The sequence below is a fragment of the Prionailurus viverrinus genome, chromosome C2, assembly GCF_022837055.1.
Source record: "Prionailurus viverrinus isolate Anna chromosome C2, UM_Priviv_1.0, whole genome shotgun sequence".
Taxonomy (NCBI): Eukaryota; Metazoa; Chordata; class Mammalia; order Carnivora; family Felidae; genus Prionailurus; species Prionailurus viverrinus.
In genome coordinates, this window is record NC_062569.1 from 47,856,648 (window position 1) to 47,879,007 (window position 22,360).

Genomic DNA, 22,360 nt, shown 5'->3' on the forward strand with positions numbered 1-22,360 from the left:
TGTTGAGAATAACATGTAAAGTATGCAAATCAGTGATCATGTGGTTAAAAACTGTGTGTGTGTGTGTGTGTGTGTGTGTGCGCGATGTGTGCATGTGTGTATCTTTAATCTATTGGAGAATTTAGGCTACAAATAAAATGTCAGTGTTCAACAAATTTTATCCATGTTAAGGCCCGATATTTTTGGGTTTTTTTTCTGTTTCCATAGGTTACTATATTCAAGGTATTGTGTATATGTTTAACCGATTATGAAATATAATTATTGACTATAAGCTGATTTCAAATTGTATTTGGCTTGGAGTGGAATTGTGGTATGATTTGCAGCTACACCAAGACACTGTGTCTATTAAAGTGCTTGATACTTAATAGACACCATTCCATTTTTGTATTATTTTTACCATTGACGTTAGTTAAATTCCTCCAAATATGATCGCTTAAAACTCATGCAGAAATGAAAAACTTATTTGGATGAGTTTGAAGATTTAAGCCTCTAGTGTAGCAATAAATCAAAGCTTGAGAGGGTAAGTCGAGATTCTAGCAATTTCATGGATCTCCATAGGCAACAGATTCCATAACGAAGAGCACACCGTACTGAGAGTGTATTCTCCCTCTAGGGTCCTCTGCACTGTGAGAAAAGGTTTGTATACCTATGAGATAAATCAGGATTTTTCATTCCATCTTTATCCTTACAATGTTTACATAAATCTATTCTAAAATAAAGGCTAATTTAAAAATATATATACTATGATAAAATGACCCAAATTGAGAATATGTGCATACACACACCTTTTTTTAGTATTTATTTTTGAAAGGGAGAGAGAGAGTGGGAGCAGGGGAGGTGCAGAGAGAGAGGAGACAGGATCTGAAGCAGGCTCTAGGCTCTGAGCTGTCAGCACAGAACCCAGCAGGAGGCTCAAACTCACCTACTGTGAGATCATGATCTGAGCCGAAGTTGGATGCTTAACTGAGCCACTCAGGCACCCCTACACACACTTTCGAAGTTAGAAAAATTTAACAGTGAAAATTAGAAAATCAATAAAATCTAAAGAACTGTGAACTGGTTACATAAACTGAATGCCCCACAAATAATAGTGGATACTATATTTTCCCTAAAAATTCAAAAACGTGCAATATCCTGATATATGGAAAATCATTCATAAATGAAATGTGAAAAAGCAACACATAACAGCATGTTTATTCTGGTCATAAAAATTTCAAAAGATGGCCTTATTCACATTAAAACTGATTTTTTAAAAGACATATAACAAAAAGGTAGTGGCATTTCAAATATGTGGATGTTTTCCATGGATATGTCAAATGAAATATTCTTAAGAAATATTCCCTTATGGGGCACCTGGTGGTTTAGTTGGCTAAGTGTCTGACTCGGTTTGAGCTCAAGTCATGATATCATGGTTGTGGGATTAAGCCCTGCATCAGGCTCTGTGCTGACAGTGTGGAGCCTGCTTGGGATCCTCTCTCTCTCTCTCTCTCTCTCTCTCTCTCTCTCTGCCCCTCCCCCACTAGCTCACTTGCTCTCTCTCAAAATAAATAAACATTAAAACAAAGAAATATTCCCTTATTCAGATGGAAGCAATCTTCTCCTCAAGCTAGTTATTCTGAACATTTTTGTCACAACTGAATTGTTAGGTTCTTAAGAGAAAGTATCCTATTCTATACTTACACCCACAATGCTTACTAGCTCCACCCACAATGCTTACCAGCTCAAGGCCTAGAATAAAGAATTCAATAAAAATTTATTAAATAAAAATTTTAACATAATCTAACTTTGAAAACTTTTGTAGACTTACTCAATATCATAAAAATTTATACCTTTTGTAATTTTTTATTTTTATAATATATGAACAGAAAAGTACCCAAAGGTGTTCAACTTGATAAATGTGGTAAATATAATTATTACTTAGAAAATAGTCACTCATTCTCCTCTTTTCCTCTTCAACCTTCACAGGAGGAGGATATTTCTCCCCTCTTTGATGTTGGGCTTGGCCATGTGCCTGGCTTTGGTTAATGAGATGTTTGTGGATGTAAGAAGAGGCTTGCAATGGGCTTGCAGAGTTGAGTTTAACTTGCCTATTTCCCATTACATAAGAAAAATATAACATGGGTGGCCACTAGTCTCTAGTAATGAAAGATACATAAAACAGACCTGGACCAACCCTCTTCTTGGAGCCAACTTGAACACAGCTGAGGCTCAACTAGATCTAACACTAATCCACAGATCTATAAGAGGGGACTAAATTAGTATCATGTGACACTAGTTTGGGGATTGCTTGCACAGAGCTTTATTGTGGCAATTGCTGACTGATGCAACTGATGTTGCATTCAATCTATAACAATTTTTAAAGAGTTGACATTTTTGTAAAGTAGCAAGTCCTCCAATTCATAATTGTGGCTTATCCCTCTGTTTGTTTATGTCTTATTTAATTATTTTCAATAATACTTTATAATTTTCTGAATGTCTTGAAAAACATTGATCAGATTTATTCATAGATTATTTTTATGTTCTTGTATGCTTTACTGAATGAGCCAGCCAGGTGCCCCATATTTTTATGTTCTTGTAAATGACATATTTAAAAAAATTCAAAGTGAATTTATTTGTCTGGGATATAAAAATTATAGTATCTAGTAATATTGCTAGATTTTTTATTTAGTTTAATACTTTATTTGCAGGTCATTTATGATTTTCTACAAAAATTATGTTATCTGTAAATTATAACAATTTTATTTCTTCCTTTGTAATCTTTATATCTTCCATCTTTTTTTTTTTTTTTTTTGTCTTTTTTGCATTGACTAGGAACTTCAGCAGAACATTTAATAAAGGGGTGCCTGGGTGGCTCGGTCAGTTAAGCGACCGACTTCAGCTCAGGTCATGATGCATGGTTTGTGAGTTCAAGCCCCATCAGGCTCTGTACTGACACCTCAGAGCCTGGAGCCTGCTTTGGATTCTGTGTCTCCCTCTCTCTGCCCCTCCCCTGCTCACACTCTCTGTCTCTCTAAAATAAATAAATGTTAAAAAAAAAAACACCTTCTATTAATAGAAGTGAAAACGGTGGCCATTTTGTATTTATTCACGATCTGCCACTGGTTAGGTACTCTTGGAAGCAGATCTTGAGATGGAGATTAGCATGCAGGGGATTTGTTAGGAATGCTCTCCTGATCTACACATGAGGATGGAATGAAGTGAAGAAGTAGTGGGCTGAGAAGGAAGCTAGGCTACCACCTGATCTCAGGGAATATTTCAGCCAACCCATGAGGAGCTCTGAAGCTGAGCTATGTCTTTAAAGGTGCTCCAAGTGGGGAGGGAGACCAATCTTTATATCTCTGAATCAAGCAGGAATTGGTTGGAAACTGCTCAGTGAGGAAGGTGATAGGACTTTCTGAGGAGGTAACCCACCTTCAGCCAACACACTTCCTAGAGGGTGGACAACTAGGGGCTCAGAGTCCAGAGTTTGGGGTAGTAAGTCCCTCCATTCTGAAGGGACATCTGGACAGCACCCATTATACAAGCTTTCATGTGGAAATAGTTTAATTTTGTAATATTTGTGCCTTAGTGTTCCTTAACTTAGTGTTCCATAATCATAACAATAGTAATAACAATGATGGTAAGAGAAGGAAGAAAACAACAAATAATAACTGTCATTTCTGCAACTGAATGTACAATGGTGCTTTTCCCATAGTCTCAGGATTTCCGCTGAAGAGCCCAGGTGAGCCTAGTGGATAGCAAATCACATATGTTAAAGAGTCTAATTTCCATGCCTGGCTAAAAAAAGATGTGTGGTATTGGGTCCATTACTTCAAATAGCCTATGTAAAAGAACATGAAAATTTAAAGAGAGAAAGTTTTCTGTGTCATATTCTTCCCTCCCTAAGACAAAACAAGAAGGTTTCTAAATATATATATATATACATGTGTGTGTGTGTGTACACACACACACACACACACACATATATGTTTATATATAAATACTTATATTTATATATTTATATATAAATACTTATATTTATATATTTATATATAATATTATTAATATATAATTAATATATAATTATATATAATATATAATGATATAATATAATTAATATATTATATATTTATATATAAGATATATACACACACATATATTTATATATAAATACTTATATTTATATATATTACATTTATATAAATATAATACATATATATTTATATTATATACATATATATTTATATAAATATTAATATATAAATAAAATATGTATTTATATATAAATATTTGTTGTTTGTGCTGGGTTGTGTTTCTTTGAGAGAACAGACTGGAATTTTATTCCCCACCTGGATACCTATTACACTTCAGAAATGCAGTGTCCTGCCTTATACGACCCTTGTCGTACCTTAGAGTATTTTGGATATTAATAAACTGATTCCTGTACCTGGTCCAGGGAATTTTGAAGTTTGAGGCAGGTTCAAGCTGTCCATTAGAGCAGGAGGAGCAAAGAAGGCAGTTTTGGTATCAGCAGCATGGATGCAAATTTCCATGGGTCAACTGAATCTATTGAAGAATAGCCAGTTACACCATCCTGACAGAACCTTGCTGAAGGAGGCTGTTTATGGAGTGTGAAGATCTTAGCTGAAAGAGTCTGTGGGTCACTTTTAGAATGAGAGTGGAGGTTACAGAGCTGAGAGGCATCACAAGAGATGGGCAGGAATGGTCATCACCTGGGTCAGGGAATGGTGTCCTATAGATGTCCTAGAGGGAGTCTCCAGGCAACTCTCAAATGTTCTCTAAGAAAGAGCCAGAATTTAGAACTTGCCATAATGAGGGCATTATAGGTTACAACACCAGACAAGTAAGACTTTGACCTTTTCCTTTAACTGCCTCGTCACCATCTATCATCATCCTCCAACACTCTCCCACCCTCAGCACCCTGCTGGTGCCAGTACTATGTTAAACAGAAGAGGAAGGATAAAGATCAACAAGCCACAGATGTGACCTGAGATGGTGGGAGTTGAGGCATAAGAGGAGAGGACTGGTGTTGCAGGTATAGATGCTGTATTAGCTATGGTACTACAATTTTGAATTAGTCTGGATTTTTAGAAGTGCAACTGGTCTTAAAATTAATTTTCTAAACAACTACCATATCTGTTCACTATATTGCCAAAAAGTAAAAAAGGTGATCTAACTTATTGATTAAAGGCAGTACAGTAAAACAGCTCTGATTTTCCAGTAAAATCAGACAAGAACAACAATCATAATAACCAGTAAAAGTAATCATTAACCTATGTTCAAGGTTTTACCTTTTATAAAGCACTTTCACATTGTCTAACAAATGCATTATATCCTTGATATTCCTCACTATAACAATAATCAATATTGTTTTTCTTTCCACTTAAGGATCTTGGAGCAATCTGTAGCCTCTTCCTAGAATATTCTTCCTATTTGAGCCTGGTTGATTCTTGGTGCTATTTCAGAGCCCAAATCAAATGTCTTTGCCTCAAAGAAGCCATCTCTGATCCGTCAGTCAGAATTACCCATTCTATGCTTTCATAGCACCCACTATTTATATTTCATATTGCTTTTCATAATTTTATTTTAAAAATTATGGAATTAATTACAACATTATTTATAGTCAAGATATGAGAGTATCACATTTCAGCCACCCAGGTGCCCCTTTGTGGTATTTTAAACACACTTGACAATATATGTCCATCAACAGATGAATGGATAAAGAAGATATGGTATATATACACAACAGAATATTTCTCAGCAATGAAAAAAATGACATCTTACCCTTGCAGCAACATGGATGAATCTACAGGGTATTAGGCTAAGTGAAATAAGTCAGAGAAAGAAATGCCATATGATTTCACCTATGTATGAAATCTAAAAAACAAAACAAACAAATGAAAAAACAGAAACATATTCAAAGAGAACTGGTGGTTGCCAGAAGGGAGGAGAGTGGGGGGATGGGTGAAATAGGTGAAAGGGATAAAGAGGTACAAACTTGCAGTTATAAAGTAAATGAGGATGAAAAGTTCAGCATGAGAAATATAGTCAATAATATTGTAGTAACTTTATATGGTGACAGATGGTAACTACACTTACCATGGTGAGGATTTCAGAATATATATAATTGCTGAATCATTATGTTGTACACCTGAAAATAATACTTTATGTAAATGATACTTCAATAAATTTTTTTAAATTTTAATGTTTATTTTTGAGTGGGGGAAGGACAGAAAGAGAAGGAAACACAGAATCCAAAGCAGGCTCCAGGCAATGAGCTGTCAGCACAGAGCCCTAACCCATGAACCATGAGATCATGACCTGAGCCAAAGTCAGATGCCAACCTGACTGAGCCACCCAGATATCCCAATAAGCTTTTAATTATATAATTACTTAGTTAATACCTATCTATTCCAGCTAGATGGAATGTCTGCCTCATGAGGGCAGGGTCTTACTGAATCATGCTCAGTACCAATTTTGTGGCATCTACCATACAGCCTTACACATAGTAGACACTCAAATAAATGAAGAAATTATTTAAAAAAACACAAAACTGATGTGCTTTGAGAGTCCTTGTTCCTAAGAAGAATTTCTTTGGATTCCATGATCAGCAAAGTTTCAGGCCAAACTGCCTTCCTGATAGTGGCCATTTGTGGCTGGATTTGATATCTTACTACGGTCCGGTCCGTTGAGAGAAATTGAACTGGGTGGGGAGACCTATCACTTGCCATGAAATGGGTATGCAAAGGAGGGAGAATGGAAATGGGTATGGCTGGGGGGGGGGGGGGGGGCGGGGTCACAGGTGAACGTGTTAGTTTTTTTTCAGACAGTCACTCTATTCATTAGCAAGAATGCAAGTCCCTTCTACCTTCATCCCTATAAAGATAATGTGAGATGGACAATTCTTTTTTCTAAAGGCAACTTCTTCAGTCCCTTTGAAGGAAAGTGCTATATGAGTCCATGATGTTATTTTTGACTAATCAAAGGGAAAAATGTCAGGCTAACATCAAGGACAATGCTTTTGATAATTTTTTAAAAGGTTATGCATGCTATCTTTTATTCTGCAGTCAATTAGACGCCTTCATTTTGAACATAAAACTGAGCAGCTGATATTTCTCTTTTTAATGGCATTTTCTTACCATGAAAAATTGAGCTTATTTTTCCAATGAATTATTAGAAAAGATCAACCACCCATCCATAAAAATGTATACAATCACTATATCCCCTCTTTGGCATTTTAAAACATTTTAATTAAACTAGTAATGTTTTTGAATTCTACTCAGTTTAGAGTATTTCCAAAAATACATAAATAAAGGTTTACCCTGAGGCTTCCAATTAAGCTAAAGCAAGTTTCATTTCCCTGAAATGTTATTTCTTCTTTGACTTTTGAATGTGATGATCATTAAAAATCCTTTCCAGAGTCAGAATATTATCCACTTTCTTTTCTAAACATTAAATGGCTTTTAATCTTTATTTGTTCCTAGCTATCTTTGAACCGATCAGCTAAGAAGCACCATTAAAAAAAGTAAATTAAATGACATTCATGATACATACATCAAATTATCATGTTGTACACCTAAAACTAATACACTGTTATACATCAATTACATCATTAAATAATTAATATCAGGAAATCTCCCAGAAGGGTTATCTGCTTAAAATATAATAAATGTGGTCAATCTCATGTGTGTAAACTAAAAGCAGCAACTTAATAATGAAATAATATTTAATTAAATAATTAAATGATTTACCTTTATTGATAATGATTGAGTTCTTAGTAGCCAATAATTATAAACACACTGCCAGACCTGTCAGAATTCTAGAGGTTTACCTGGCTTAGCCTCAAGCTACCAAGTTTGGTCTCCACCACAAATTTTCATGATTAGCAGAATAGGGATCAGAGTCATATTAACTTAAATATTAAAAGTACTGTCATTATTTTGTGTTCCATAAGCTGGTAACACTTGAGTGACTGGCTAAAGCCAATTTAGAAAAGAAAATGATCTTGTAAGTAATATTTAGTTTTCCACTCAAGAATATGGTATTGCTCCTTATTTATTCAAGTAGTTTGTCTCTAGAGGAATTTTTGGCTGGAGCCTAAGCCAGGTATCCCTGTAGAATTCTGCCAGGTTTGGTAGTATCTGAGAAATTGATGAGGGTAGTCTCCCTGAGGCTTCAATTGCATGAGAGAATGAGGCATCTATTGGAACAGAACTGATTCTCAAGGAAGAGGGTGTCAGGCAACAAGTAGAATCAGTAACAAACGCTTGGACATAAATGGAGAACAGGAAAGACGGAAAGGTCTGAATAGAGCACAGTATTTATCTCCTGTTACAGCCATACTCCCTTCTCTGCATTCATTATTCCTATTTAAATTTTATAGGGGATAAACTCTGTAATCAAAAGGAGAAAACACTGTGTTCCTGTAAACTGCTCAAGTCATCAGGTCACAGGCATATTTCTCTGGTCCTCCCCTAACAGATTACAATCCCAAATGAGAGAGGGGGTCGTCTCTAGTCTTCACCACAGAAGGCAGTGCAACACTGACCACAGAAGACGTAAGCGAGGCTTGAACCAATGGAAACAGAAAGTGGCTGGCCAGCCCAGTGGAGGTGGCAGCTGTGCTTGGCAGTGTGAGGGAGAGGGACACTTTTTAGGAAAATGGTACAGCCATCAAAGGAAGCTGGAGTGCCTGGGAGAGTTGAAGATAAGTGCAACAACCGAAGAAGGAGCACCTGGTAAAAATGGAAGTGGTGACATAGAGTGCTCATCTCAGGAAGTAGCTTCTAGAGGAACTCAACTGCAGGTAACGGGGAGTGTTGAGGGGCTTTTATTTAGCCTTGCAGATAAAGGGAAGAATGTTTCCAAAGGGAGGTAGAGCAGGAAGGGAAATTACCTATGGTTGCTGGCTTCTCAGTGCATGTGAGACATTCCCTGGGGACTTCTGGACGAAGTGGGGTGGATGGAAGGAGAAATTTTGCAGGAGAAAGAAATTCTAAAAGAGCAGGTGGGACAAGTGTCTATGAATGTGGCTTACTGATATTGTGACATACGATTTTAATTTCTGAGTTGGAGTCCTCCAGAGAAGCAGGCCATAGTACTATATAAGCAACATGCTTCATAATGTCTCAAATATCATATGCGTTGATTGGATTTTTTTATAGCCATAGTAAGTTGGATTTTTTTTTCTGGTTTTGTGCTTTATTTTATCTAGGTTCCATCTATTTCTCAAAACAAACAAAAATTTGAAAAAAAAACATGAAATTATTGGAACAAATTACAATAAAAGCATATAAGTGCCAAAAATTAATGTAAAAGTGACAGTGCGTAGGAAATAAAAGGAAAATTAAAAAAAAAAAACTACAATGTCTCAGTGTACTTTAGACTCTACAGTTGGATGTAAAAATAAGTTTTGAATGTTCTAGCAGTTAAAACAAAGGAAAAATATGACAGGTTGCATAATACATTTTAAGTTATTGTTTAACTTTTTGTTTTCTCTTACAAGCCACACACAAACCCATCTCACTTAAATGATTCAAGCTATACAAAATATGTACAATAAGATAAGGATTCTATCTCCTTCTGTTAGAAGCACTTTTAACATGATATATGCCCTTAAATTTTTTTCTATGTATTTTTGGCTGTCAGTACCTAAGAGGCCCTAGAAGATTTCTGTATGAGAGGGCTTCTCTGTAGGGGTTCTGGTTTGAGTGAACCTCGTTCTTGAGGGTTGTAGTTACAATGTATTGGAAAAAAATTGAAAGATGATAAATAAAATGCTAATATTTTCCTTGGGCAGAAGAATAATTACAGAATTTCTCTCAAAGATTCCTGTATATTCCAAGTATTCTACATTAACAGTACATTTTAAATTCAAAATAATTATCAATTTAAATAAATAATACTAGTCAGTTTCCAAGGGGGTGTGCACATACACATACACACACACAAAGACTTTAAGGCAGAGGCTTAAATTTTAGACCAGTTGGTAATGTTTGGATGGTAAAAAAAAAAAACATCTATTAGAGGTTTATATAAATTGTTTATCAACATTAACATGCTGCTAGGTTTTTTTTGTTTTATGAATAATTTCTGATTTCTTGATAGTCAATTAACAATCTGAGCTTAAGACTTATTTTCTTCTCCATACTCAGATTTACTTTCTGTATAAATATATTATTCAAGCATTGAGGGTCCACAAACCAACTTAGAAGTCATGGCATTGGAAATATTCTCTTGTAATACTCCATGAACTCCGTATAGATAAATGTCATTTATCCATTTGTTGAAATTAATAATGTTTAATGAGCATCTACTATACACTTGACATTTTGGTAGATACCAACAGTATCTAGCAAAGATAAATGTAGATCTTGCTTTCAAGCAAGCCTAGTGATAAAAATCAATGACTCAGATAACTGGGGGTTAATACTTTGAGTGGCTGTGGTATAGACAGAAAGAAAAAAAAAACTTAAGAAAGAAAATGTAAATTCTAGTAAGGTAAAATTGCCTATGGCCCAGCTTTTCTTTCTTTGTAATTAATATTATAGATTCTTCATTATAGGACAGGTAAAAACATATGAAAATTACCAAGGTATGCTTTGTAATTTTCCTTTGTGTTTGGAGTCCTAAGTATTATGCTTTATGGTTTGCTTTGAATGTAGATTTTTCCTCTGCTAGTAACAGTTCTCTAGACTTTGAATCAAAATTTGTTCTAACAGTTTCCTTTTTTTTTCTTTTCCTTTTAATGGATCAGCCCAATTTTGAATTCGCCAGTGTGGTTCCACCAAAGCCTTCTGGGCTCCATTCCACACTGCAGTATAAGTTAAGGTCTTTCTGATAGCACCATATTGTGAACTGATATTTGTATAGCTTAATTTTGCTGCGTAGGTTCACAACCAAGCTGTGATCTGCATGAGATCCAAGTAGGGAGCTAGTTCATTTGAAAAGAATTAAGATCCGGCGGAGAATTAGCTGATAAATACAAAAGATTTGCTTAACCAAGTAAGGTACTTATAGAGCAGCGATTACTTGTAAGAGTTTTATCCTTTATGTTTAATATTTATGAGTGCTGATCCATGCAGGAGTTCTCTTAGGAGGCTCCAAAAAATAAAAAATAAAAAACTAATTATATGAGAGTAGGGATATTGTATCTGCTAAAACTATATTCTGACAGGTTACATTGTAAAGAAGTTTACCCAGAATTGCAAGAGCAGTTCTTTCCCAGAAACTTAAGCTCTGATGAAAGCATTTCCCAAGGTTATAAAGTGCAGTACCTTGAATAAATCCAATGAAGTCCATTTTGTTTTGGGAAATACTGGCTGAGTTGCACTGCACTAGTACTGTAAGACTTAAGTTATAACAAGGCTTGAACATCTGAAGGAGTCCTTAGAATAGATCTGACTCCTATTTGTAGTTCTAAGAAATGAGATGGAGTTTTTTTTTTTCTATTCTTTTAGTTTAATTGTGCAGTGTAAATGTTCTGTTTCACTTCTGTCTTGGCAAGGGTTTGATGTAACATTTTATTATGTCACTTAAAACAGTGAACTTTCTTATCATCTGTGTATTTTAACCTTTACAACCAAATAACTTTTAACTTTGAAAAGTTGAGGTGGGAGTGAGAATTAATATCTAATGGCCTCTTGTTTATCCTGGAATTTAAAGACTAGGAAAGATAAGAATTTAATTATTGTTTTATAGTGATTGAGGAGTCAATCACTATCAGAAGTAGGGCATATAGAAACAGATGGAGAAAATAAACTCTTAAATAGGAGCTAACGGTAACTATGGAGATTGGTAGGTTTCAGAATGTTTAACTGAGGTGCTCTGGTTTCAAAATAATTCCTTCCCCCAGAAGTCAAAAGTGATTTTGTATTTATGGTTAAACACCAATAGGAGTTCAGATACTACAAAAGAAGACAGTATGAATATTTCCTAGATGAATCCTAGATGAACTAGATTTCCTATTCTATAGCATGCTGATCATGGGTCTGGGAGCATGGTAAGTTTCTTTCAGAAAAGTAGGATCTCTGGCCCAGAGCAAGATTTGAACCAGCAATTTTAGGGGCAGGTCATGAAGAAAAAAAAAAAAAAAAAAAAAAAAAAGGAAGGATATTCATAATTAAAATTTAGGTTCAAGGATGCAATTTAATTGCCAATCTGGCTTGGCAATCTGTTAATGGACTCAGTGGGAATGTTCTAAGAATATGGATGAGAAAAAGGAAATGCCAAGGGAACAGAAAGAAAATACCAGATGGAGAATAAGGAACCCAGGATTCAGTAACGGTAATAGCAGCTTAGTCTTAAAAACTCATTAAGAATCTTTTCAAGGTTCCTAGTAGGTTTTGGAGATTCTGCCCAAACTCTTACACAGAAAGGAATCAGCCTGAAATGAGGAGGGAACGTGGATATAAAGTACAATCAACATGAACTGATTTATACATATGTTGGCTGCTTCCTATAATTGCTGCTTCAGATAGTTTCTTTTGGCTACTTATTGTATTTAAGCATGTATTCAACCATGATAAGTTAAGTTACATATATGAGGTGATGTTCCAGGGACCTTATGAAACCAGAAGCCTCATTATCATTGAGGCTTCTCTATTACTTTTTTGTGATCCAAATTCTGGGGCATGTTGGCAATAGTCCATCTCTGCTCTCACAGAATATATGCCTGTGGTATTTGATAGATAATGTGGTTTAAGGTTGTGAAATCTTATTTTTATCTTGAATTTATGCTTGTTCAACGCCCCCCCTCCCGCCCTCCCCAAACCTATCTTTAGTCATCCCAAACTGGGGACTCTTTCTCCAGGAAATTCTGACTTTTGCAGACTTGTTCATAGTTTCAGCTGACTTCAAGCACCTTTGATAATACATTTTCACAAAGTTTCAACCTGAAGCCAGAAGCTCAGACAAGGAAATGCTCTGCTTTGTGGAGACCTGAAGTCCTGAAGAGAGTGCCAAGTCTAACCTGAGCCAACAAACAAACAAACAAACAAACAAAAACAGAAAACAAACAAACAAAAAACAATGCTTAGGGGTAAGAGAAAGGAGACTAAGGCAACAAATAACAGGTAATATCTGGAGAGGACTGCTCCCTAGGGATCAGGCCTAACAAATTGAATCAAATGTAGCTTCCATCATTCACACAATGTGTGGATTTACTCCTAGTGGTCTTCCTCCCCACCCCACCTCCTTTTATTGCTGCCTTCCTTACATGGCCTGTGTAGGCATTTTGGTGTGGGTCTGCTGTTTTATTCCTCTATGCTGAACTAAAGAAATAACACAATTTGCCCACTGATGTATAGTTCATACCCTCCATTCTGTCACACTGCAAAATAATTATGTAATTGAATCAAGTGTGTATAATTCTCTCATTCCCCTCATATCCCATCCCCCCGCCCCAATCTCACCTTCCATTGCCCCAACCTCATCAAGCTCTTGAATCATTTGAAACCTTCCTCTAACCCTTTCCTGCTACAGGTCATTACCATTGCAAGCAATGCAACAAATAATGCTTTCATTACATACCACTGCTTCTGTTACTTATAAGATTTAAGTCTTTATTTTTCTTTTAAATGTAGCCCTCTTTTGTCTACTAAAACCTCTTTCTCCTCCCACTTCTGTGGTTCTCTAACCTAGTTGATCATTAAAATCCCCTGGGAAACTTTCTAAAAATGTAAAGCCTGGGTCTGACCTCTAGAGTGTTTGTGTTAAGTGGCCTTGTATGTGGCCTGGAGGATAAGCAGTTTTCTTCTTTGCTTTTAACTCTTAGGTATTTCTTGAGAACCACTCATCTAACCTACTGGTTCTGAAAGTGTGGTTGCAGACCAGTAGCATCTGCATCACCTGGGAACTTGTTAGAAATGCAGATCATTGGACCTCATCCCAGATACACTGAATCAGAAACTCTGGCAGTGGAAACCAGCAATCTGTGTTTTAATAAGCCCTCCAGTGATTCTGATGCACTTGAAAGCTGTGCTGTCCACCTGAAATGTGGCTAGTCCAAATTGAGACAGGCTTTAATGTCAAGTACACAATGGATTTTGAAGATCGAGTACAAAAACAGAATGTGAAAGTCACAAATTATATTTTAAACTGATTACATGTTACAATGATAATAGGTGGGGTAGGTTGGCTTAAATAAAATTATTAAAATGAATTTCACCTATTTCTTTTTTTTTAATGTGACTTCTATACAATTTGAAATTAAATATATGGCTTGTATTACATTTCCGCTGGACAACGCTGATCTAAAACTTGAGAACCACTGACTTATGCCACCACTATTTTCCTATGAAGACTTTTTTCACAATGGTTTAATGAGAACACAGACTGGATTTTTGATTCCACACCTCTATACCTTTCATGTCACATCCCCATCACTATAAGATCCTTCTGGCCACTCCCCATACTTGTTCCATTCTGACTCTTTTTGGTTGAATTTTCTATGTCCTTTCATTTCAGAAGTACCTCCTAGCCACTCAAGCCTATGGTAACTCCCTTTCTCTATTTTTGTAATTCCTGATTCCAAAAGGTGAGAGAGATTCAGAAAGGAAACAATTATTAGACAACTCACAGAGAAGGAGTATTTGTGCTCAATTGTCAAGGATGGTGGCACCATCAACAGGTGGAAAAGGAGACCAGCAGGCCCATCAGACTGAGGTAGTGAGGCTGGATTTGAGAGCCCACTTCCATCACCACTGTTCAGTACACTGTGTGTCTCACAGGCAGGAACCCAGTGGATAGATGTGATTGATAGACCTAACGCACCAGATGGACAGAAGGCAACTCCTAGACAACTGGTAAAAACCACAGGACCCAAGGAGAAGGTCTTCCCATGTTTCTATTTTACTGGGAGAGTGACAGAAAATTCACAGGTCAACTGGCTTCCGTAACTTGTAGAAATCAAGCCATCTATTTGGAGCTTTTGTGATGACGGGAATGGGGTGGCAGTGGAGAGGGCATTAATACCTTCGGGACTTTTTCTTGTGTTTCCTGTGTTTTATCTACAGTGGGTACAATTTTGCTTAAAGGATAGAAGAGAGACCAGATGACCTGCAAAACACCATGTTCTGCTCAGGACTCTACTGTCCATATCACTCAAGGCCAACTGAGAACAGTGAAGAGGTAACCCCCACTGAAGTCTATTTAAATCCTGATCATCCTCTCCACTCCCAGCATTTTTCTGCTTTCCCAGGATACTCTTTCTGGTGATTTCCCACCATCATACAATACTAAAACTGAAAGCTGAATGATGCTGTTAGAAATGTGACAAGGGAATTTCTAAAGAGGAAAAATAAAAAGCAAATCATGCTTCCCCCTCTTTGTAACTTATCTGCTAACCCCAGACCACTCCAGTCCATGAATTCATTTCATTCCCTCTCTAGTCATTACTTTTAGAAAATTAATGCTTAGTATTTTCTAGAAAGAACGTTTAAACCACCAGACAACCCAGATGCTGTAACAGTTGCTTCAAGCACTTCAGAAAGTTCTCGCATGAAAACACGGATTTGGTTTTTGTAGACTCCTCATAGGAACAAGCAGTATCTCCTGAATTGATTGGAACTTTCTGCCTCCAGAATCCTTTAATCCTCATTAATAGAAAGAGAAATATCTACTTGCAAATGCTTTCTGAGACTCAAATAGTGATGTTCTAAATTCAATCAAGATAAATGAATCCCAAGACAATGAAGTACCTATTTATGATATTATCAAGTTATAAATGACCAAATTTTCATCACCACCTTGAATAAAAAGTTAAAAAAAATAGTGAACCTACTTGCAAATGTAAAAACCTGTAAAATACCACCAGTCAAGCATGGGATTGGGATAATGCATTTCATCAAAGTGGATCAGTTCTTTAGGTATAGATGAATGTCTTGCAAGTTATCACAGAGTGCACATTGTCATAGTCACCGTGGGGAGAAATGTAGTAAGATTAGTTAGGTTTTTTTTAAAGTGACAAGAGGCAATGAGATCAATACAAATATAACAGAGTAGATTTAAAATGCAGAAATCAATTTCAAATGGGAAAGGAAGGCCAAAAAGTAAGTTATTTTGTTTTCAAAACCTGTACTCTCTTGGTCTATTTTCCTTTTCATATTTTTTTTTAACTCAACTGTTCTTTCGGTTTCCATTTCCCAGGGACCATCTAGCTTATTGACCAAAGTTGTACTGCTGACATCTGTTTTCAAGATAAAAAGGAGCTCTCTTTTGTTCCCTCAAACAACTGAATATTCTAAGTCTCTTCCCTACACACATCTCAATCTACTGTAAGTAGAATTTGACTTCTTTAGAAAGTAGCAAAGTAGTTAGGGGGGATATGTATGTATCCTCAGAACACTCACCAGACATTAATAAACACTGTATATATTTCAAAATCTAAAGGTCTACTGCCTTAGGCAAAGCAATCTTTTGGGTTGCAAATTGGCTCTGGAGTCCGTGGTCATGACTGGTTTGGGTAGCTGCCACTTCGGGGTCTCAGTGCCATAACCAGCTTTCTCTGCACAAACTGAGAGTCACTCAAGGCAGAAAAACTTCTGATTTTCAAGGTATTTCCAGCAGCATCTTTTCCATAATTCCAATTTCTGCCAGGGACCCCTCTTTCTATAGTTTCAACTTCCTCTGGTTAATACCTGCCATGTCTAGATCCCATAAGATGGCCTGGCTTATAGGCTCTGGTAATACCACCTCCTCTGGTTATCTCTCCAAACTTAGGAATGATAGCTTCTTCCTGCTCTTGTCAAATTATGAGTGGTGTCACCATCCCCTCATAGGCTTCTCTGTTTTTCCAGCACCTATTGCCAGAGATACTCTAGTTCCTGTCTAGGTTCCTCTTACTACCCTGGTGTACACATAACCGTGCTACTATGAGCGTTGACTGTGGAGAGCCCAAAACCAGCATCCTTCTCTCAAACTTGCCTGACAGGAGCCCACAGTGCAGCCACAGCCAATGATAATGGATACAGGTTATAAAACCCTGAGCCCTTTGTGTCAAGGAAAGGGCAATTTTGTGTTACTGTTTATGTTCCAGAGACCTCCCTCTGTGGATCTCAGGAAGAGGCCATGCATGACAAGTCACACCCTTGCTTGGTTCTTTCCTCTTCTCAATCCTGCTCTGCTCTCTCCCTCACAAGCTTTTCCTAAAGGCCCAAGAAAATCACATGCACCCAAATCCTTGTCTCAAGCTACCATTTCTGGACAACCCAAACTGAGGAAGTTATGTAACCAAATCCTTCTTCTTGAAAGTCTTAGAGTAGTTGCTTTTTTTTTTTCCTGGCTCTCTCTTGAATGATACAGAAATCTAAAATGACTCTTAGTACCTCACTTGCCAGGAAAAAACACAACGATAATACCTGGCAGAGTATCCTAGTACAAAAGCAATTCTATATCCATTTGGTTGTCTTAACCATACTCACTGAGGTACAGTTTCCCTTCATTGTCTGTCTCCAATCTCAGTGGTTTTCTTTTAGTTTCTTTAACACAGTATATTTTTCCTACCTCAGATTAGTTTCCAAATGGTCTGACTTCTTTCTGGGATGAAGGTATGTGACAACTAATCCAGGAGATAGGACTGGGTTATAAAGAACTTCTGAGACTCAGAACAGTGAGTTTTCTGTTACCATACATCTCCTAATTGGAAGTAGTCATGCAGAAAATACATTTTAAGGAGGAAATTAACATAAAGTAAAAAGGTCTTTGAGGTTACACTGTTAACTTCCTGTCCTTATACTGAGAGGTAAATTATCTCTCCTTGATGCTCATTTAGAGACCTTAGATCTTTCTGACAGGAAGAACAGGGGGGTGGGGTGGGGCAAGATAAAACCAGGCCTGCTAGAGGTAATTCTCTCTGGCATCCTTACATTCTCCTCCAGACAGAATACAATTCTGCATACAATACAGTTCTGAGGGAGCCCTGACAAGTGAGCTTCTGTGTGGTAGCTATCCTTCCACTGAGGTGGGCAGGCAGGCCATTCCTTCTCCACTCCAACTTCTACCATCATCCTGCTTACTTTCATCTCCAAATGGATGAGCTCCATTGCCCTTGCCTTTGACAGTTCTTTGACCACTGTAACTCCTTTCACATTCACTTACTTTTGTCAAGATTTGGAAGGCTCCTCCTTTGATATGTCAAATCTCAATAATTAATCCTGAAACCACAACCTCATCTTTAGCTTTCACTCTGTCACCTTAGTATACTCATTAGCCTCACCAAAAGTTGTATTTGCTTGATCAATTCATGTTCTTCCAATTCTTCAACTGCATATCACCTTTACTTTCTTCCTTACCTTGCTTAGACTCCATGAACCATATGGTGTTCAACTGTAAAGAACACAGTAATCTATGGAGTTGAACTGTTCTCTTGCCAATAACCTCAGCTCCCATATTCCATTCCAATCTATTCTTGTGTAACTATTCCCACCTAAATACCTATAATTTCTTTTCTCAGCTCCTATCCCAAGTGACTATTACTTGAGGAAGTCAATACTCACCTTAGCACTATGAGAAATTAGAAATCTTCTATTTCACTTGGGTTATTGCAATCATTAGATGTGTCTTACCTAAAACATACATGCTCAAACATCATCAAAATCTGATGATGAGATGTCCTTCCTTCTGTTCAAAGAAAAACTAGCCCAGACAAGATAGCCCCTTCCACGAGTTCACTGAGAACATGTACCATGTTGTATTTCTACTTCATGGATATTAAGACTTAGGCATGGCAGGTAGTCACTAAGTGTTCCATTTAATAAACTTCTTTTCTATATTTTTCTGTAGTTTGTATCATTTATTTATATTTCTATCTCCCCTATGAAATTGTGGGTTCTCTAAGGACAGCAATTGTTTCTTAGTCATCTTTTATCCTATATCTGGCAATATCTACAATACAGCAGGAGTAAAATACTGAGAGACAAATGAACATCTTAGCAGCAAGGTCATTTTTTATGCATTTAGGTAGTATTAGCTGTATTGATAAATGAATGTCTACACGAGAAAATTAGTAACATGACAAGTCCAAGTGTATAGTTATGGCAACTCAATGAGTTCAAATTAACTACCAAATGAATTTAGATAATTATCAGCTCAAATTCATAGCAATTCATTAAAAACTAATTAAATAATTTCTAGGCTAGAAAATGGATGATCTGGGAGCATTACATTTTCTTTTGCCCAGATTCCCTTTGATGCCACCTGATAAAATTAAAGATAACCAATTATGCACAGATGTAAGTTCTCATTCTGAAATTGACTTATCTTTTTCTCTTTGGTCATTTAGTGTAGTTGCTTATTTAGCTTCCTTTTGGATACCCTGTTTGATCTAGGTTTTTTTCCTTATCATAATGGAAATCATCAAAGAGTTATAACTCCTACCTCCCTGATCCATTATTTCAGTCTATTTATTACTGCCCATTAGCCAATCATTGTAATGCATACACATGTGCACACATGCACGCGCACACACACACACACACACACACACAAACACAAAGTATGATACAAATAATAAAATTACAATTCTAGAACAGTTACAACTGCCTTGAATACAAAATTTACAGACCCCTTCTATATTTAAATAAGCCAGTGAAACATCTGGATACTATCTTTGCTTAATAGAGGTCTCCAGACCATTCAATACATGTTCTTGAAGAGGCTTGTTTTGTTTTACTATAAAAGAATCTCACCATAAACTCCCACTTTATCACAAGCCTCTAAAGAATGCCAGCTGAGAACAGAGCTCTCCTTTCCTCTTTTTATGAAAATTCGAGTTTCTGGCTACTCATGAAATAGGAAACTATGCTTTTAGCACAAGGGCACTTGACTCCCCCAACACAGTCAATTCTTGATTATTTGGGTGTATGGGTAAGTACTTCTGAGTCTTCTGTAGTTTGTAATTCTAGGTTGACTTTTCGCTTTTGCCCTGCATAGTTTTGTATCATCTCCCTTATATACTAGGGTGCGGTTTTATAAGCTTTAAAAATAAAAACTTAGTGAAATATAATTAGGTTGCCCTCAAATCATATAATATTGTCAAAACCAAAAGTAAAGTGTTTGGTGCACTGCCCAGATTCCCCTTCAGGAAGGAGGCATTTATTCTCCTAACTTCAAAGACAGTGACCAAAGAGCTCACAGCTAAGTCTCTCACAGGGATTGCCCTTGAGTGACAGAAGCTGCTTTGCTCAATGTTCTAAGTCCTCTCCTACAGCAGCCCACAACCAACTAGTTTAATGTAAGAGGTTACAAAACTCATTTCTCATCTCTTTCCTCCAATATGGGCAGGCCATTCCAGTTTCAGAGCTCTCCAAGTGATCACTGAGACTTCTGTTTCAACTATTTCCAGTTTAATTTCTTCTTTGACCCAATCTTGTTTTCTTTACTCCCTTACAGGTGTTGTTCCTAAGACTATCTCCAAAAAACCACCTGGGTACAACTCTCCAGCTCAAGATCTGTTTCCTGGGGAGGTTAATTCTGAGAGTGTTCCTAAAAAGGAGACTGATGATTTTGAAGATGGGTCACCTACCAGCTGGCTGGGAATAAAGACCCTGTCACTAGTGGCAGATTATAGATAGCCCCTGGCCTACTGTAGTGGTGCAATTGTTGAACTCTCATAAGTGGTAACTGGTATCGGAATAGGTAGGTGAAATATCTCAGATGTCTCATTCCATCAATGCATTTAAAGGGTAACAGAATATGCCACCCCAAAATATGCCTAGGTGTTCAGGACATGGCACCCTAAAATATGCCACTTTGGTATATTATTTTGAGTGGTAGGCACTTGAAAACACAGCAAATTCAAGGAGGGGCTTTCTCTGAACTTCCTATATTTGCTTAAAGAGACATCTTCCAAAAGGGATACAATTGTCATAGAATATCTTCATAGGAGTTTCATCAACCTTGTCACAGAAGAACAGAATCAGTACCACACTCAGATAAACTTTGGCACAAACTATCATACCTCCTCTCAATTCTTCTAATGGTCCATTCATCTTCCCTAAAAATCATTTACTATTCCTTAAGAGTCCCACATATTCCTCCTCTTTCCCCATTAAGATGGTATTTAAGTCTAAATTCTAAGCCACCTTGGAGGGTTAGTCATTTTTTTTTACTGAGTACCTTCCACATATACATGAGGAATATATGTTAAATTTCTGTTTGTTTTCCTCTTATTAATGTGTCTTTTAGCACAGGGATTGCAGCTAAGAACTCAAAAGGGTAGAGGGAAAATTATTTTTCCTCAACTACTCACTAGAGAAAGATAATGAAAGGCTGAAGATGATTAATCATCAATTTAAGACAAAATATCAAAGTTAGATGGTCTCGATAGTTGCAAAAAAAATAAATAAAATCCTTGTCTCCTGTTGTGAGAAAACAGAAAGTCTTAAAGAGTTTATTATAAGAGTAGTGAATCTCTAAAGTTGAATGCTCCACCCCTGCAAGGCACGTATACTATGCTAATATCAGAGCCTGGTTAGGAAGGAGTGAGACCCTGAGGCTTGTGATGGAGACATATGAGTCAACACATAACCTTGAAATTCCAACTTTTTCTGGACAATTTGGTCCTGCATAAGTAGCCTGAGTCTCCCCATTGAAAGTTTTCATTCCTTGTTTGCTTGAAAAATAATTCAAAAGCCTTTGTCTTACAAAACAATATGCACTTTCTTCCCCTTCAGATCTTTCCACACCTTGTCTCTTGGCCACCAGACAACAAAAACAAGTGTCGAAAGATAACATAATCTGGACTGGGAAGTTCTGGGCCTGTTAAGGGAGGAAAGGTGAGGGGGGTTTTGCAAGATGGCGGCTTAGGAGGACGCTGGGCTCACCGCACGTCCTGCTGATCACTTAGATTCTATCTACACCTGCCTAAATAACCCAGAAAACCGCCAGAGGATTAGCAGAACGGAGTCGCCGGAGCCAAGCGCAGACGAGAGGCCCACGGAAGAGGGTAGGAAGGGCGGCGAGGTGGTGCGCGCTCCACAGACTGGCGGGAGGGAGCCGGGGCGGAGGGGCAACTCGCCGGCCAAGCAGAGCCCCCGAGTCTGGCTTGCAAAAGCAGAGGGGCCTGACGGACTGTGTTCCCACAACAAGCGCGACTTAGCCTCTGGGAGGTCATAAGTTAACAGCTCTGCTCGGAAAGCGGGAAGGCTGGAGGACAAAGGGAGGGAGAGCTGCTGAGCCCCCTGACAACAGAGCTCAGTTTGGTGGGGAACAAAGGCGCTCGCCAGCGCCATCTCCCCCGCCCATCCCCCAGCCAAAATCCCAAAGGGAACCAGTTCCTGCCAGGGAACTTGCTCCCTCCGCGCAAACACCCAACTCTGCGCTTCTGCGGAGCCAAACCTCCGGCAGCGGATCTGACTCCCTC

At 37.5% G+C, this 22,360-nt stretch overlaps 1 long non-coding RNA gene across 2 annotated transcripts; it reads left to right on the forward strand.

The window, feature by feature from the left end:
• The first annotated feature begins 4,863 nt into the window (after positions 1–4,863).
• On the forward strand, positions 4,864–20,689 carry LOC125175742 (uncharacterized). 2 transcript variants are annotated; one of them, XR_007155953.1, is made up of 4 exons: positions 4,864–5,035; positions 15,015–15,129; positions 16,147–16,274; positions 20,389–20,689. It is a non-coding gene; the product is annotated as an uncharacterized LOC125175742 (long non-coding RNA). The 2 variants fall into 2 exon arrangements; XR_007155952.1 differs by lacking the exon at positions 4,864–5,035 and adding an exon at positions 8,690–8,806.
• Positions 20,690–22,360: the final 1,671 nt, after the last annotated feature.